The sequence below is a fragment of the Triticum urartu genome, chromosome 3A (assembly GCF_056163025.1).
Source record: "Triticum urartu cultivar PI428250 chromosome 3A, HENAU_Tu73, whole genome shotgun sequence".
Taxonomy (NCBI): Eukaryota; Viridiplantae; Streptophyta; class Magnoliopsida; order Poales; family Poaceae; genus Triticum; species Triticum urartu.
In genome coordinates this window covers 303,773,356-303,790,766 of record NC_141875.1, presented here as the reverse complement: position 1 = coordinate 303,790,766, position 17,411 = coordinate 303,773,356, and the positions used below count along the sequence as shown (strand labels likewise).

Sequence of the window (17,411 nt, the reverse complement as noted above, 5' to 3'; positions counted from 1 at the left end):
GCTCCTTCTTCAACTTGATATTCTTCAGGGGCGTTAGTCCACATATCCGATCCTTTTGGTCATTTGATGACAAAGGGGGAGAATTTTGAGTTAGTCTTCAAGCGGGTCTTTCTATATGGGCGTTTTTTTCAAGTTACAACTCTCGTTCTTCTGAGACTTTATTGGATCGAGTTGTAAACTTAAACCCGATGGTGCTCTGATACTCTTGATACATTTTTCCGCATGCTTATTCCTCGTTGATATTATTGCACACATGTTGAATTACATCAGTCACCATATTTCATCATGCATTTCAAATTCTTCACTGTTATATGTCAAATGCGTGTATGAATTACAAGATATATGGGGAGATCTCCATGATTCAACTCTTCAAGTGTGCATTGCTTCAAAATCAAATTCCTCACTATGCACATCTTCAGGGGGAGTTCTTCTATATCTTGCAATCAAATTCCTCAATATCAGTATTTACACTTCATATGTTTATCCCAGTTGAAAACTTAACCTATATTGTCATCAATCACCAAAAAGGGGGAGATTGTAAGTGCATCTAGTGCCCCTTATTGATGTTGGTGTATTGAAGACTTATAGGTTAAGGGACTAATGCGTTTGTGAGTGTACACAGGTCTATAACTCTATGAGGAGTTTGATATTTACAGAGAAAGTCGACCCCTAAAAATGAAGTTCTTCGACTGAAGACTTTGGATTTCTGAAGACTTTCTGAAGACTTTGAAAGTGAAGAAATTGGTGTGACCTTGAAGACTTGGTATTCATTTGAGGAACATGAAGCGTGAAGACTTTTGTTTTCGTAGTTTCATTTTCTCATTCTTGAGTCATAGGAAACACCGTACTGTTAAAGGGGGTCGAGGAAATACTAAGGAAAAATTTCCATGTGATGCTCAACTCAAAATGCTACACCTACCAATCCCTTCGAGTGAAGCCATTGGAAATCTCATACAGTCCAGTCATATTCTTCAGTGATAGAGACGAAGTTCTTCTGGTCTCTGAGGAATCTGTTCTGACTGAGGAGTTAGGAATTCGCCAGTGCGGATTGCTTATACAGTGAGGAACATGATAGCCCTGAGGATTTTGCTACTCAAAATTCTGACCGTTGTTGTGCTATGCGCCAGCTGTCCCAAAATATCTATCCACCTAACGGTCATATCATTGAAGGGCATTTATGTCTTATCATGTCGGGCTGCTCCCTAGGCTATAAATAGCCACCCCCTACAACCACTAGCTGGTTGGCTGCTCCAAGAGAAACTAACACTTGTCATTTGAGAGCAACCCATCCTCCGAGGACTTTGAGCGAAAATCATCGAGTGAGGAAAAACCCAAACCCAAACACCTACAAACCCCAAGTGATTGAGTATCACTGAAGAGATTGATCCTGCGTGGATCCGATGCTTGTTACCTTTGAAGATTGTGCTTCTTCCAGACGGTTAGGCGTCATGGTCTAGAGCATCCAAGAGAAACTGTGGATCACCGAGTGACCAAGTTTGTGAAGGTTTGGAAGTCGCCTGAGGACTTACCACGAGTGATTGGGCGAGGTCTGTGTGACCTTAGCTCAAGGAGAATACGGTGAGGACTTGGTGTCCTGAGCTGTGTGCTCAGGACCGGGTGTCCGGGACTGTGTGTCCTCGAGTTTAAATACTTAGCCGCTCCAACCAGACGTACAACTGAGACAGCAGTTGGAACTGGTCTACCAAATCATTGTCTTCACCAAGCTTACTGGTTCTATTCCCTCAACTCTTTCATTCCTCATAACCGTGTTGTGTGCTTGTTCATATCTGTGTTTGAAGACTTTGACTGAAGACTTTCTCAATTTCCTCAGTTCAATTTCTTCGGTCTGTTTGTCTTCATCCTGTGTTATCCTGTGCTTACGCTTCCTGTACTCTGTGCCTATCTTCATTTCATCATGATGACTATGCTTGTATTCTGTTATGTTTACTTTTGAGTACTCATTCCGCTGCTAGTAGTTCTTCGCTAAGGAATTTCCTCACCGGCAAATTCCTCAGTGAAGAATTTCATAAAAATCGCCTATTCACCCCCCCTCTAGTCGATATAACGCACTTTCACGGGAGAATGTTGGAGGAGCATTGACAAGGCCCAAAGACATGACAGTGTATTCATATGAACCATAGCTTGTTCTGAATGCTGTCTTGGGGATATCTTGTTCACGAATGCGAATCTGATGATAGCCCATACGGTGGTCAAGCTCGGAGAATACTTGAGCTCCTTTGAGTTGTTCGAAAAGCTCATTGATGTTGGGAAGTGGGTACTTGTTCTTTATGGTCTTCTTGTTCAATGGACGATAGTCGACACAAAGTCGGTCCGTTCCATCCTTCTTCTTGACAAAAAGAACACCACAACCCCATGGAGAAGAACTTGGTCGGATGAGACCCATACGCTCTTGAATATTGAGTTGCGTCTTCAGCTCCTTCAACTCTTTAGGTCCAAGCTTGTAAGGACGTTTGCAAACAGGTTCCGTGCCAGGCTCAAGATCGATGACGAATTCAACTGGCCAGTGAGGAGGCATTCCTGGAAGCTCTTCTGGAAAGACGTCTTGATATTCACAAACGACTGGAATCTGAGAGATGGCATCCAACTCGCCCTTCTCATTGAGAGAAAACAGTCGAATGGTATCGTCACGAGCGGCAAAGACAATCACATCCTTAGACGAGTGTGTCAATTGAATCTGCCTGGCAGCACAATCAAGCTGAGCCTTGTGCTTAGAAAGCCAATCCATTCCAAGAATAAGATCAATATCCGAGTTACCAAGGACCACTGGAGAGGACAGAAATTTATAGTTTCCAAACTGAACAGAGACATCAGGAGAAACCAAACTAGAAGTCATAAGCTTTCCGGGAGAAACAACTTGCATGACTTTGGGCAAAACCTCTGTGTCAACATTGTGCTTCGATGCAAAAGGGAATGACAAGAAAGAATGCGATGCACCAGTATCAAAAAGAACTCTTGCAGGAATATCTTTAACAGGAAGGTTACCCATGATCACTTCTGACGAGTCCTCTGCCTGAGCTGCGTTCATCATGTTGACCTTTGCAAACTTGGGATTATGCTTGACCACTGCATTGCTGGCAGATCTCACAGGAGGAGGAGGAAGACGCCTTTGGTTGAAGCATTTGTTTGCATAGTGACCCTTCTGCTGACACTTGTTGCACTTAACCTCTGAAAGCGGACGGTGATACGGAGCACTTGATCTTGGAGCATGAGACGAAGTCTTGTTCTGAAAGCCTGGGTTGGGTGGGTGGGAAGATCCATTGCCACCTTTGCTCTTCTGCTGATAAGGCTGACGGAACGGAGGAGGAGGAGGCAACCAATACTTTTGCTGCTTAGCTACCACTTGAGTTGAGGAAGAAGGAGTTGCATCCCTGACTCTCTTCTTGGAAGCATCACACTTGAGTTGAGCAGCTTCTTGCTTCAGCGCCATGTTGTAGAATTCATCATACTTCTTCGGCTCAAAAAGCACAAGAGCTAGTTGCAGATCTTCTCTGAGGCCACCTCTGAACTGATAAATCATGCTCTTCTCGTCAGGGACGTCTTGCTTAGCGAAACGAGCGAGCTTCTGGAACATGATGTTGTACTGGTAAACTAACAAGCTGCCTTGCTTCAGATTGCGGAACTCATCACGCTTGCTCTCAACAACACTCCAATCCTCTAATCCTGTGTCCCGATGTTTCGATGAGATGGTGGCTATTGTTTTCTGGGGGAGTCGACCTTGACGATCCGACTACGAACGTGCGAGACGTCGCGCCTTAGCAATCGCTAAACCATCTTCCGAGGGTTATTGACCACGCCGGAGCACGATCAACCTGACCACGAGGGTCTGTTTCCTGCAAGCAAATGAAGAACAAGCAAGAAACTGAGATTGCAATCGGGATATTGCGAATATAAGATGAAAGCTTTATTGATCAAGGTGGGGTTCTGTGACTCCTTGGTCTGGTCGTTGAACACAAACGAAGTACGCGAAGTTGCAGCTATGGCGAACTTTTAATCTAAACAAAACCCAAAGCCTAAACGATGCCCTAAGGGCTGTATATATGGAGGAGAGAGGGGGAATTTCGTGGCCCTTGGTGGAGGGGTCCGAAACCAACCCTAACTCTTGTTTCCCCACACATACGGACTCTAAAAACAGCCTATACTTAAGTACTTCGAAAATACATGGGCCTGGCCCAATAATAAGGTGACGCGGCACCTAAAATAGCCTCTGGACAAAACTTATGAAGTGGCATCTTGTATATTTTGTCCCATGCTTCATGCACTTATGATGGACTGATACGTTGTCCTAGAACTCTCTCGGAGATCAAGAAGTGCCAGAAGAGCACTCTTCCTGAGATAGGGCCTCGGCCACGACGAATGGGGCTCGCCATTGAGGCTAGGGCCCAAGAGCTTCTGGCGGAGGCAAACAGGAAGTCTAAGCAGAGGGAGAGGGAGTTGGAGGAGAGGACGGCTAGTCTGTTGGAGGCGGAGAGGAACCGGAATGACGCGTCTCACTGGGCCCTATACGAGCTCCTCGTGGTGAGTTTCTCCTACATATTAGCTAAATCATGCATGTAATGTTTGTTTCATTACTAACTAATATGACTGACTCGTGAAAAAAATGTGCAGTCCGTGTGCGAGAAAAATGGTTAGACCCCTCTGCTGATGGCCCAAATTAGTATAGGGGACACTTTGAGTTTCATTTGAATGGTCATTAGTTACTAGTATTCACATTTTAGTTGCATCATGCTAACGAGACATTGCAAATGATCTTTGGTGCAGCATGCCACCCAACAAGCATCGACCTATCCTTCTCCGTCTCGCACTGGTGCAACCCCGACCCCGTCCGGTCCTTCTCCGTCTGGCACTGGCGCAAACCCGACCGGTCCTTCACCTCCTTGATGACGGTAAGTTTTCCCAAGTATTTTGCTTACGAAATGCATAAAGACCTAGCCTTAGCTTTATTTCCTCCAAAATGCTTACCATAATGACCTAGACTTAGCTTATCTTCCTCCAAAATGACATAATTAGCTTACTTAGCTCCAAAATGATCTATACTTAGCTTTGTTTCCTCCAAAATGACCTAATTTAGCTCTAATATGCTAAGTTAACTCTAATATTCTTAGTTACCTAGGTTTGCTCAATAATGACATACACTTAGCTTACTTTTGTAAAAAATGGCGTAATTAGCTTACTTAGGTTTGAAATGGCATAACAGTCTTGGTAACCTCATATATGTCATATAGTTAGCTTATTTTCCTCGAAAATGACATAATAAGCCTAATTAGCTCCAAAATGATCAATTTTACCTAAGGTAGCTCCAAAATGACGTCAGTTAGCTCTAAGTTATCTCTAAAATGCTAAATTAGCTCTAATATGCTTAGTTACCTAGGTTAGCTCAATAAAGAACTATAATTAGCTTACTTATGTCAAAAATTGGCATAATATGCTTAGTTAACTCAAAAATGACATAATTAGCTAGGTTAGATCCAAAATGACCAAGTTTACCTAGGTTAGCTCCAATATGATCCATTTTACCTAGGTTAGCTCCAAAATGACCTATTGACCTAGCTTAGCTCTAAAATGACCTACACACTTAGCATTTTTACCTAGATTAGCTAAAAATGGCATTTTTACCTACCTTAGTTAGAAGAAGAAGAAGAAGATAAATAAGAGGAGAGAAGAAAAACAAAGAGAAGATAAATTCTTCTTCTTCCTCCTCTTCTTCTAGCTAGTCGTCTTCTTCTTCTTCCAACTTTCATCTTTCCCAATTTGTAGATTTGCTTTTGATGAGGAAGCTTGCATTGATGGAGTGACTCTTCTCCTTGTGCTTCCTTTTAGTTTATGGAAACTTGTTGGAAACTTGTTTTGGATATGTATGTATGGATATGTTGTTGGAAACCATTATATATGTTGGATATGTTATTCGAAACTTGTATGTTGGATATGTTGAGTGGAAACTTATTGTTTGTATGCTTGTTGAAATTATTTTCAAATGTGTATATATATATATATGTGAAATTCTGTCAAATTGAATGAATTAAAGAAAAAATAGGGGCTATACAGGCATTTTGCCATCAGGCGGCAGACGGCAAAGCTGCCATGTGGCAACTACCTGTGCAACCTGGGGTGCACCGGGCTAGCCTATTTGGCGGCTTTGTCGTGTGCTAGCAGACGGCAAAGACCTTTGCATCTTTGTCGTCTACCAGCAGACGACATAGCATGCCATGTGGCAGCTACCTGGCCTAGCCTATATGGGCACTTTGCCGTCTGTTGGCAGATGGGAAAGATGCAAAGGTCTTTGCCTTCTGCCAGCAGACGGCAAAGAATGTCGTTAACCCCTTAACGGAGCTAAGCTGCCACATGTGCCGTCCGGGCTCTTTGCCATCTACCAACCAACAGCAAAGGCCTTTGCGTCTTTGCCATCTACCAACAGACGACAAAGAGTCCTTTGCCGTAGCTTATTCAGCCAAACCTGTCATCGTCTACTGGCTAACGGCAAAGGCCTTTGTCGTTCGCCAGGCATGCCTTTGCCGTCAGCCATGGAGGACAACAAAGTGCCGAATTCCTGTAGTGATTCATTACTCGCCCAACAGATCAGTTCCGCTAAGGAAGATTTTGAGCCACCATGTGTTAAAATGCCTTGAGCGAGATAATGATGCCTCTATTGCTGAATGTTCTACTACTGCTGATGTTGCAATATCTTACACTGTCGATGAGGAAACTAACCCCTCTTTTGAGGATACCACTACTATTGCTGAAGAGAATGCCAGGTTGAAGACATTGCTTGAAAGAGGCATGTATGAAAGCCTCAATGGGCATCACACACTATGTGATGTCCTCAAGAAATAGATTCTGAACCGAAACCCTAGGAAAGAGGGTGTTGGGTTCGAGAGGAAAATGAATGCTGATGGTTCTTACTGGAAGCCTGAGCAGTACCCCAAAATTTCAAAGGTTGCTGTGAAGAGCCCTTCAGTGGACCCATGCACCTTATCTGGCTTCACTTGTTGTCGGGGATATACCCCGCGGTATGACCCGGCTGGAATGTTAAACCAGCTGGGACTTGGTAAACCGGCAGATGGTAAACCGGCGGAGAGTTAAGACAGAGAGTTAAGACAGATGGCTAAGACAGACGGTAAACCGGCTGGTGTTAAACCGGCAGACAATGTTAAACCGGCAGACAATGTTAAACCGGCAGAACCATGTTAAACCGGCGGACCAATGTTAAACCGGCAGACGTTAAGAAGCCCAGGAAGGGAAGTCAAAATAGTTTAAGTTAAAGTCCAAGTTGGACTCCACATGTAACCCGCTCCTTCAACATATATAAGGAGGGGCAGGGTACCCCAAGAGGGACAAGTTCCACAAGTTGGACAAGTTAGGTTTAGACAATAGCTCTCGAGATAGAGCACTTTTGTAACCGTGATCATCATCATCAATATCAATGAAGCAGGATGTAGGCTTTTACCTCCACCGTGAGGGGCCGAACCTGGGTAAAACATCGCGTCTCTCGTCCCGCTCAACCCCTCTCAAGCTACCACATAGATGCGTTGGCCTCGCGACTAAGTCCTGACACCTAGGACATCTGCCGTGACAATTCCACGACACTTGTGCTAATACCATTATCATTGATGAATCTTTTGATGCCAATTATAAGCAATTTAAGAATCAAAAGTGGTGAAGTGTTTGTCAGGTTCATTGGTACTAACTGCAGGAACGAGCCACATTTGAAGAAGATCTAGGTGCCCAAAAGTTGTCTTGAGAAGCTTCCCATGAATGTCATCATGACACCACCTGGGAAGAAGACAAACCCCAGATCAAAGGCTTCATATGGCCCAAAGGCTTCATACAGACAGAGCACCTCACAAGGTCACCCTTACGCCAATGTTTTGCAGGGAAACCATACTCAGACTTATGAATATGAGTGTGCTTATTCAAACCACTATGTTCATGAAACAAAGAACTTTTCTGCTTATTCTTATGAGTATTATTCACCTCCTGCAAGGCTATTTGCTAGGGCTCCAAAGCCAAAGTTCTCAGAAACTGCACTGAGACTCATTGCTTCTAAGCCACCCCTGAAGATGTGGATGGTTAAGAAGAATTAAGTTTCTGTTACAGGGAAAGGTCTCCAGCCGAAAATCAAAGTCTTCTGATTCTAATGCTAGGGACCTAAAAACATCTTGTGGGATGCAAGATAAAATGCCAGAATGGTCTTACCATTTATTTCATCCCAGGCTTTCTTGGTAAGCATCCTATCTTACTTAACAAGAATCTCAACTTCGATAATATGCTTGTTCATTACATGTTTGTGCTTCACTATACTCTTGGTGAAGCCTATCCCGCTAACTGCACTGTAGGGTACGACTCCGAAATCTACTGAGTGGATCATGGATAGTGGATGCACTAACCACATGACTGGTGATCAATGTCTTCTCATGGATTCAACCCTACGACCATCTACTAAAAGTCACATCATGTTCGCTGACACTAGTAAAACCAAGGTATTGGTCCTAGGTAGAGTTGCAATCTCAAAGGATCAGCACATGGATAAAGTGATGCTTGTTGTATCCCTTGGATTCAACTTAATGTCTATCTCAATGCATTGTGATCTGAACATGATTGTGATATTTGGAAAATATCATTGCCTTGTGCTTATGGAATCTGACAAATATCTAGTCTTCGAAGGGTATCGAAGAGACGATCTGTATATGGTAGATTTCTCCGAAGGACCAGAGCTTACCGTATGTCTTCTAGCAAAAGCTTCAGAGTGTTGACTCTGGCATCGAAGGCTAGGGCATGCAGGCATGAGGAACTTGCACACTCTCATGAAGAAGAAGCATATCATTGCCATTGAGGGCGTCAAGTTTAAGAAGGATCATCTATGTGGTCCTTGTGAAGCTAGGAACATGATAAGGGAGAAGCATCCCTCGAAGACAATCATGACTACATCACGCCCCTTCTAGCTGCTTCACATGGACTTATTTGTCCCTACTCATTACTCCACCCTTACTACCACTACATGTCTTTATGGCTTCGTTATTGTTGATGATTATTCAAGATACACATGGGTGCACATAATTCTCTACAAGACTGAAGTGCAGGATGTCTTCAGACGTTTCACCAATCGTGCCATGACCAAGTATGGCATCACGATCAAGCACATCAGAACTGACAACGGCACAGAATTCAAGAACGCCGGCCTCAACAATTATATTGATACATTAAGCATCACACATGATTTCTCTGCTCCTTACACACCTCAACAAAATGGCATCATGGAGCGCAAGAATAGAACCCTCATTGAGATGGCACGCACAATGCTTGATGAGTACAAGACTCCAAGGAAGTTCTGGCCTAAAGCCATTGATACTACTTGCCACATCGTCAACAGAGATTATCTTCATAAGTTCTTCAAGAAGACATCCTATGAACTTCTGACTGGTAAGAAGCCAAATGTCAGCTACTTCAAGGTCTTTGGTGCTAGGTGCTGGATCAAGGATCCTCATCACACTTCAAAATTTGCACCGAAAGCACATGAAGGTTTTATGCTTGATTACAGAAAGGATTCGCTCACCTACAGAGTCTTCAACCTCTTTCACTATAAAGTGGTTGAAACTATGGACTTGCGGTTCGATGAGACTAATGGCTCGCAAAGAGAGCACCTGCCAAATGTGCTAGATGAAGCTTCACCAAGTGAATCTATCAAGCTAATGGGTATTGGAGAAATCATACCCACTGAGGAACAGACTGAAGAGGAAATCATCTTTTCTGCACCTAATCAGCATGAAGACAATGCTCAGCCTAAATCCAATGCTGAAGATGAAGACACTGACCAGCGAGAGCAAAGTCTTAGTCCTACCCATCCTCGGGTTGGTAATGAAGTCTAGATTGAGAAGATAATTGATAGTATCAATGCACCTGGTCCACTCACTTGTTCAAGCGCAACACAGCTAGCAAACTTCCGTGGGCACTTTGCATTTGTCTCTATATCTAAACCCAAGAAATTGATGAAGCCTTCATCAAACCTGAATGGATTCAAGCTATGCAAGAACAACTTCAATATTTTGAGCTGAATAATGTATGTGAGCTAGTAAAGCGTCCTGATCCTCGCAAGCACAATATCATCAGCACCAAGTGGATCTATCGCAACAAACAAGATGAGCACGGTCAAGTTGTCAGAAACAAGGCTCGTCTCATTGCCCAAGGTTACACGCAAGTGGAAGGGATTGACTTCGGCGAAACCATTGCTCTTGTGGCAAGGCTTGAAGCCATTAACATACTGCTAGCCTATGCCAACCACAATAACATTCTTTTGTACTAAATGGATGTAAAGAGTGTCTTCCTTAATGGCAAAATTGAAGAAGAAGTGTATGTTGCACAACCACCTGGTTTTGAAGACCCAAAGCATCCTGATATGGTGTTCAAGCTGAACAAGGCACTGTATGGCCTCAAACAAGAACCTCGTGCTTGGTACGACACGCTCAAAGACTTCCTGAAGAGAAAAGGCTTCAAATGTGACGCCATCGATTTAATCATACACTAGTCATACACGCAAATGTGTACGATCAAGATTAAGGACTCACGGGAAGATATCAAAACACAACTCTAGACACGAATAAAATAATACGAGCTTTATATTACAAGCCAGGGGCCTCAAGGTACATTAGCTCGAAAACACATGAGTCAGTAGAAGCAACAATATCTGAGTACAGACATAAGTTAAACAAGTCGCCATAAGATGGTAGTACAAACTGGGATACATATTGAAAGAGGCGTAGGCCTCCTGTCAGGGATCCTCCTAAACTACTCCTGGTCAATGGCGGCGGCCTGCATGTAGTAGTAGGCACCTCTGGTGTAGTAGCAGTCGTCATCGACGGTGGCGTCTGGCTCCTGGGCTCCAGCATATGGTTGCGACAACCAAGGGGAAAGGAAAGGGGGAAAATAGGGAGTAAAGTGTAACACCCACAATGCGGCTATATCTCCCACGTGTCGGGGCACGACTTAGAGGCATAGCCGCATGGTAGTTTAGTCGCAAGTGCGGTAGTCTTCACACAATCCTATGTACTGAATAAGAAAGGGATAAAGAGTTGGCTTACAATCGCCACTTCACACAAATAACAAGTTAAACATACATCATCCAGAATACAATCAAGGTCCGTCTAAAGAACCAAAATAAGAGAAGACAACCCCAAAAGCTAGATCCCCGATCGTCCCAACTAGGCTCCACTACTGATCAACCGGAAAAGACACAAAACAACGATCAAGATCTTCATCGAGCTCCCACTTGAACTCGGTTCCGTCACCTGCACTGGTATCATCGGCACCTGCAACTGTTTGGAAGTATCTGTGAGTCACGAGGACTCAGCAATCTCACACTCATGAGATCAAGACTATTTAAGCTTATGGGTAGGAGAAGGTAGTGAGGTGGAGCTGAAGCAAGCACTAAGCATATATGGTGGCTAACATACGCAAATAAGAGAGAGAAGATAAGCAACGCAACGGTCGAGAAGCTAGAAGTGATCAAGAAGTGATCCTGAAACTACATACGTTCAAGCATAACACAAGAACCGTGTTCACTTCCTGGACTCCGCTGAAAAGAGACCATCACGGATACACACGGGGTTGATGCATTTTAATTAAGTTAAGTGTCAAGTTCTCTACAAACGGGCATTAACAAATTCCCATCTGCCACATAACCGCGGGTATGGCTCTCGAAAGTTTTCTACCTTGTAGGGGTGTCCCAACTTAGCCCATCACAAGCTCTCACAGTCAACGAAGGATATTCCTTCTCCCGGGAAGACCCGATCAGGCTCGGAATCCCCGTTACAAGACTTTTCGACAATGGTAAAACACGACCAGCAAAGCCGCCCGAATGTGCCGACAAATCCCGATAGGAGCTGCACATATCTCGTTCTCAGGGCACACCGGATTGTCCAAACTTCCTGTAGGCCATCCCATGGTTTCCCCTAGTGGCCACCGACGGTTGACAGGTTGGACCAACACTAAGAGGAGCACTGGCCCGGGGGGTTAAAATAAAGATGACCCTCGGGCTCCGGAAACCCAAGGGAAAAAGGCTTAGGTTGTTAGGCAAATGTAAAACCAAGGTTGGGCATTGCCGGAAGAGTTTTATTCAAAGCGAACTATCAAGGAGTTCCCATAATACCCAACCGTGTAAGGAATGCAAAATCTAGGAATATAACACCGGTACGACAGAAACTAGGGCGGAAAGAGTGGAACAAAACACCAGGCATAAGGCCGAGCCTTCCACCCTTTACCAAGTATATAGATGCATTAAATTAAATAAGAGATATTGTGATATCCCAACATAACCATGTTCCGACATGGAAGAAACTTCAACTTCACCTGCAACTAGCAATGCTATAAGAGGGGCTGAGCAAAGCGGTAACATAGCCAAACAACAGTTTGCTAGGAAGGTGGGTTAGAGGCTTGACATGGCAATATGGGAGGCCTTATAAACAAGTGGTAGGTAGCGCGACATAGCGATAGAGCGAACAACTATCAAGCAAAGATAGAAGTGATTTCAAGGGTATGGTCATCTTGCCTAAGATCCCGCAAGGAAGAAGAACGAGTCCATGAAGAAGACAAACAGACGTAGTCGAATGGATCCTCAAAACTCCGGAACGAAACCGAAGCTAACGAGAGAAGCAACCCGGAAAGAAGCAAGCAACATAGTAAACACCCAACACATAAACATGGCATGATGCACAACCAAGTATGATGCATGTCCGGTTTAAAGAGCCATGGCATGGCAAAGTGCACAACCAAAACTACAAAAAAAATGGAGCTCAATATGCAATGAGTTGCATATTGACGAAACACCACATCAATTATTTAGTTTGCTCTCGTTTATGTACCCAACAATATTAAATGTTATTAAACATGGCAAGAGATGAAACATAAGTAAGCTACACAGTTGGGCATTCTAAATGAGGCCGGAAACAACAACAATAATTCCGGAAAAAATTCCCATGTGCATTAGCAATTTGATGCAACAACAATTTTAAACATTTTAAATGCTATTATCATGATGTGAATGACATGTGCAAGTTTAATGCATTTTTTGTTAAAAGTTGACATGAGCATATTATTAAGCATTTGTCACCATCATGGAAAGAAAGGGTGCCACGGCGACGATAACGAAAACGGTGCCACGACAATGTTCCGGTTCCGGTAACTCGATTGAGATGCCGGTGAAAAAGAACAAGTGTGTGGAACATGCAAGAATGACAGAGAGTGATCCCGGATACCGGGTTCTCACGGGTCGACGACGGTGCCAATCGAGGGACACAACTAACGTGCACGGGACGATACAACATCCAAACATGCATCTCATACAACACATGCATTCGTTCACGGGCGGTCGTCGGCTCGACGGTTATACCTTCAGAACGTGCATTCGGGATGGTTCGGGTTCGACGGAAGAGGTAGACGTGTCGAAGAGGAAGTAGTTGTACTCGCGATCTTCGGGAACGGTAGTCGGAAGTAGTGGTACACGTCTCGGAGAGGGACTTGACGAATCCAACGTCTTCGGGGGTCGTTGTTGAACTTGTCGAATCCCACGGCGAGGGTAGTGGACGTCATGGAAGTAGTCGTTCACGAACGTACTCGAACTTGACGAATTCAAACTCTTCGAGGGTCGTCGTGGTGCTCGTTCATGTAGTAGTCGACGTGTCTTCGGCGAGAGTCTTCGGCAGAGGTACTTGATGTTCCGGTGTGGTAATCGTCCGGGTGGTCCTGCCGTCTTGACTACAGCAGGTCGTGTAGTCGATCTTAGCGTCAATAGCAAGGCGGGAGGATGCCAGTGGAGTAGGGTCGGCCTAGGCGTGAAGCAGCGGCAGGAGCAGGGAGGCCGGAAGGAGCGGTCGTCGTTGCTCGTCGATGTCTGTGAGGAGGCACAGAGAGGCGCAGCCTGCTCGGGCTCCAAGCACCTGGGCAGCGTCCTCCGGCGAGGATGGCGAGGCCGATACGAGGCCGAGGACACGAAGGCCGGAGGGTGGCGCTCGGGGAGGCACGGTGCAGGTAGTCGGCGAGGGCGACGGAGAGGTCCGGCTTGCCGGGCCGGCATACGGCAGGGCAAGGGACGGCATGAAGCGAGGGCTCGAGCGCTTGCGGTACAGGAGAGAAAGGGAGGCAGGCACCGATGTGGGGCCTTGCTGGTGGCCGGCCGGCGAGGGTGGAGTTGGTCGGCGAGGGGGGTTGCGTGGGATCGGGAGGAAGGCGTCGAGGGGGCTCGCGACAGAAGAGAAGGATGAGGGGATCGGGTCAAAGCCCTGGCGGCACAAGCGAGGGAGAGAGGATTGAGTGATGGGAGGAGGAGGAGGGACCGAGCGAGGGTGCGGCTAGGGTTAACAGTGTCGGCTGGGCCTGCGGGTATGGGTGAGCTGTTGGTTGGGCCTCGCCTGAGCCCAGTTCGGCTGGGCTCCCTCTCTCTACTCTGTTCTCATAACCATTAAGAGAAAAGAAATTAGATAGAAGAAAAAATAGAAAGAGAGGGTTAGGGATGGAATTTGGGCATGGGGGTTATTTTGCCGGAAAAAATGAAGTGGCAAGATTGCAAGAATTCAATTCAAATTCATTTGAATTTAATTCAAATGGATTTGAATAGGAATGGGGTTTTTGAGAAGTCCAAAATGTTGGGAATTTTGGTGGAGATTGGAAAAGTGATGAAAGAATTTATGGACAACGTTTGAGGTCAATATGTGAGATAACAAAGGCCTGGGGAATTACTTGCAAGTGTGTTTTGGTGATTCCAAATTAATGGAATATTTATAATAGCTCCCTAAATATTAGGAGGATATGTTATAAAGAGCAGTCACTCTTCTCTTGATTTCAATGGATCGAAGATCCAAACAATTTATTTAGTTGAGATGCAAAAGATTTATGACATGATGGCATGATGACATGATGCAATGCAAAAATAAATAGAGCAAGCAAAAATGAAACACACGGCGAAACCCGGAAAACATGGAAGGCATCTGAAGCTCCGGTGTTGGTGCGTTACAATACACCACCACTACAAGAGGATCTCGTCCCGAGATCTAAAGATGGCACCGGAGAGAAAACGGAAGAGGAAGAGAAGAGGTAAAACTAAGTTGCTTCTATGATAAACGACTGAAACCAACCGACCTTGAGAGGTCGAAAACTTGAAAGAGGAACACAACATAGTTGCACGAAATTGAGAGCACTCAGGGAGAAAAGAGAAACAAGGAACATCTTGTGAACCTATGAGGTTGCAAAGCTATTGAATGACGGAACAATGTACAAGAGGGAATTGAAAACACTCTGGTTGAAACGAGATAAACAAGAAACAAGGAAGAACAAATTCAGACAACACTCCCATTAGAAAAGAAGAACATGGGATACGACGAGAACCAAGAGGTTAAGTGACAAGATAGATATTGAAACCACTCCGGTTAAAACAAGATAGAGAAGGAATAAGAATGATTTAATTTGGGCAGCACTCCAACTGTAAATGGAAGGAATTGAACATGATCTTGACAAACAAGATGATGAGTCGAAGAGAGCAACATCACAATGCCTCCGGAACAAAACAATAAAAGATAGAACATTGGAATAATAGAATGGAGAAGAAAATGCCAGTTTCTGCCACAATTGAGCTTGGAAAGCACCCTTCCAAGAATGTTATAGTGGAGTTGTAGGGCAACCAACAATGAAAACAACAAGCTTGTAGTGGGCTTATGGAGAACATCTCAAAACTATGAGGTGAAATTCTGCCACTAACGGAAACAATAGATTGGATTGATATGAACAAGGAGACGAGAAACTTATTTCACTAGGGGATAAATGAAGAACTTGGGTCATTTATGAGCACCATTAATAGCAAAATCCTTAGGGAAAGCTTTAGGTGAAATATAACCCAAGATAATTCCAATGAAGAGATTGATTGGTTGAAAAGATGTCTTGAGCGAAGAGAAAATGATGGGTTTAAAATATGTCATTCCAGACAACTTGTGAATCATGAAACACAAAGAGAAATTATCAAGAATGACATAATACCACCTCAAAAGATAAGTGAGAAGGGATTGAAATTTGGTATGCAAGATGAAGAATACTTGAGGTCCTCTGAAAAGAATCTCGATGAACACTTCGTGAAGGAATTAAATCCTTGATGAACCATCATGTAGAGCCTCGATGAAGAACTCCGGTAATAAAATGATGATCAAGCGAATGGGGGAGTTGAAAAGAACTCCGGGAGAAGCCTTGCAAAGATTAGATGAAGCTTTGAAATGATATAATTGAAATAACTTGGAGCTCCATAAAAGAAAGATGAACAACTCTGAAAGAAGAAATTAGATCCCTTGGATGAAACAATAATAAGAATTATGTTATGTGTATCCTTCACCAATTTAAATTGATGACAAGCAACGGATTTGGCATACTACTTAATCTCATTGAACGGATTAAGATAGATATGGCGCAAACTTGGGAAGGTCTTCAACGAACCACCGGTAGGATTGAAACAACGAATAAATTGATGTGACAACGTATGAAGAGAAATCTTGGTGGGACCACCGTAAGGGTTGAAAACGAACAAAGAAAAGATAGTGAAACACCGGGAAAAAATACAAAATGAACGAAGATACTTGAGAGAATTTAGATGCAAGTGAACGAAGAGATCCCGAGCTGATTAGAGAATACTTGATGATGCACCGGTATAATTTGGAGAACGAGAGCTGAAGGCTGGAATGAATAATTCTGAGATGATGGACTCCGGAGAATCAAACTTAAAGACTCGTGAATTGCTCCGGATGGGTGAAAGGAATTCTCACGGTCAAAAAAAATTATGAGAGGATGGCATCAAGCTTGAACTACACATCTTCAAGAGAATGGACAAGATTTAAGAGAAAATCTTCTTTGGTCTTCAGATGTTGAGAATGACGATGAGAAACACCACCATGATTATTGAGGCACTCCGGAACAATGATGGATAGGAAGGTTGAACCAACGATGAAAGAATTTGAAAGATCTTGGAGAAACACATTTGACCGATGACAAACAATTCTTACGTCAAACTTTGAAATGAATTTGAGAGTTACACCGGCAAAATAGAAGAGTCAGGGCCCACTCAAAAGATACACCATTGAACAATTTAAAAGAGAGATTGCACCAGTTGAATTAAATGACTTGAATGAGATAACAACCTCGAGATAGCTTAAACGAATTAGCAATGGAAACGCGAATCTTCTGAGATATCTTCAGCACTCCGGAACAAATGAATAGCGAGAGGTGAATAAATAAGAGAGTCTTCGATAAGAACTTCCAACATGGAAAGCATGTGAACAAATGAAAATGATATGATCAACACTGAAAGCTTGATTTGAATCCACAAGAGAAGATAAAAGAATGAAGAATAATAAACTCTAAGATTCCTTAGT

The 17,411-nt window shown here is 43.9% G+C and overlaps 1 long non-coding RNA gene across 1 annotated transcript; it reads right to left on the bottom strand.

Moving 5' to 3' along the window:
• Positions 1-11,071: 11,071 nt before the first annotated feature.
• LOC147979525 (uncharacterized) lies at positions 11,072-14,330 on the bottom strand. The gene is made up of 2 exons (XR_015618825.1): positions 13,397-14,330; positions 11,072-11,324 (listed from the first exon to the last, which is right to left on the bottom strand). It is a non-coding gene; the product is annotated as an uncharacterized LOC147979525 (long non-coding RNA).
• Between the last annotated feature and the right edge of the window lie 3,081 nt (positions 14,331-17,411).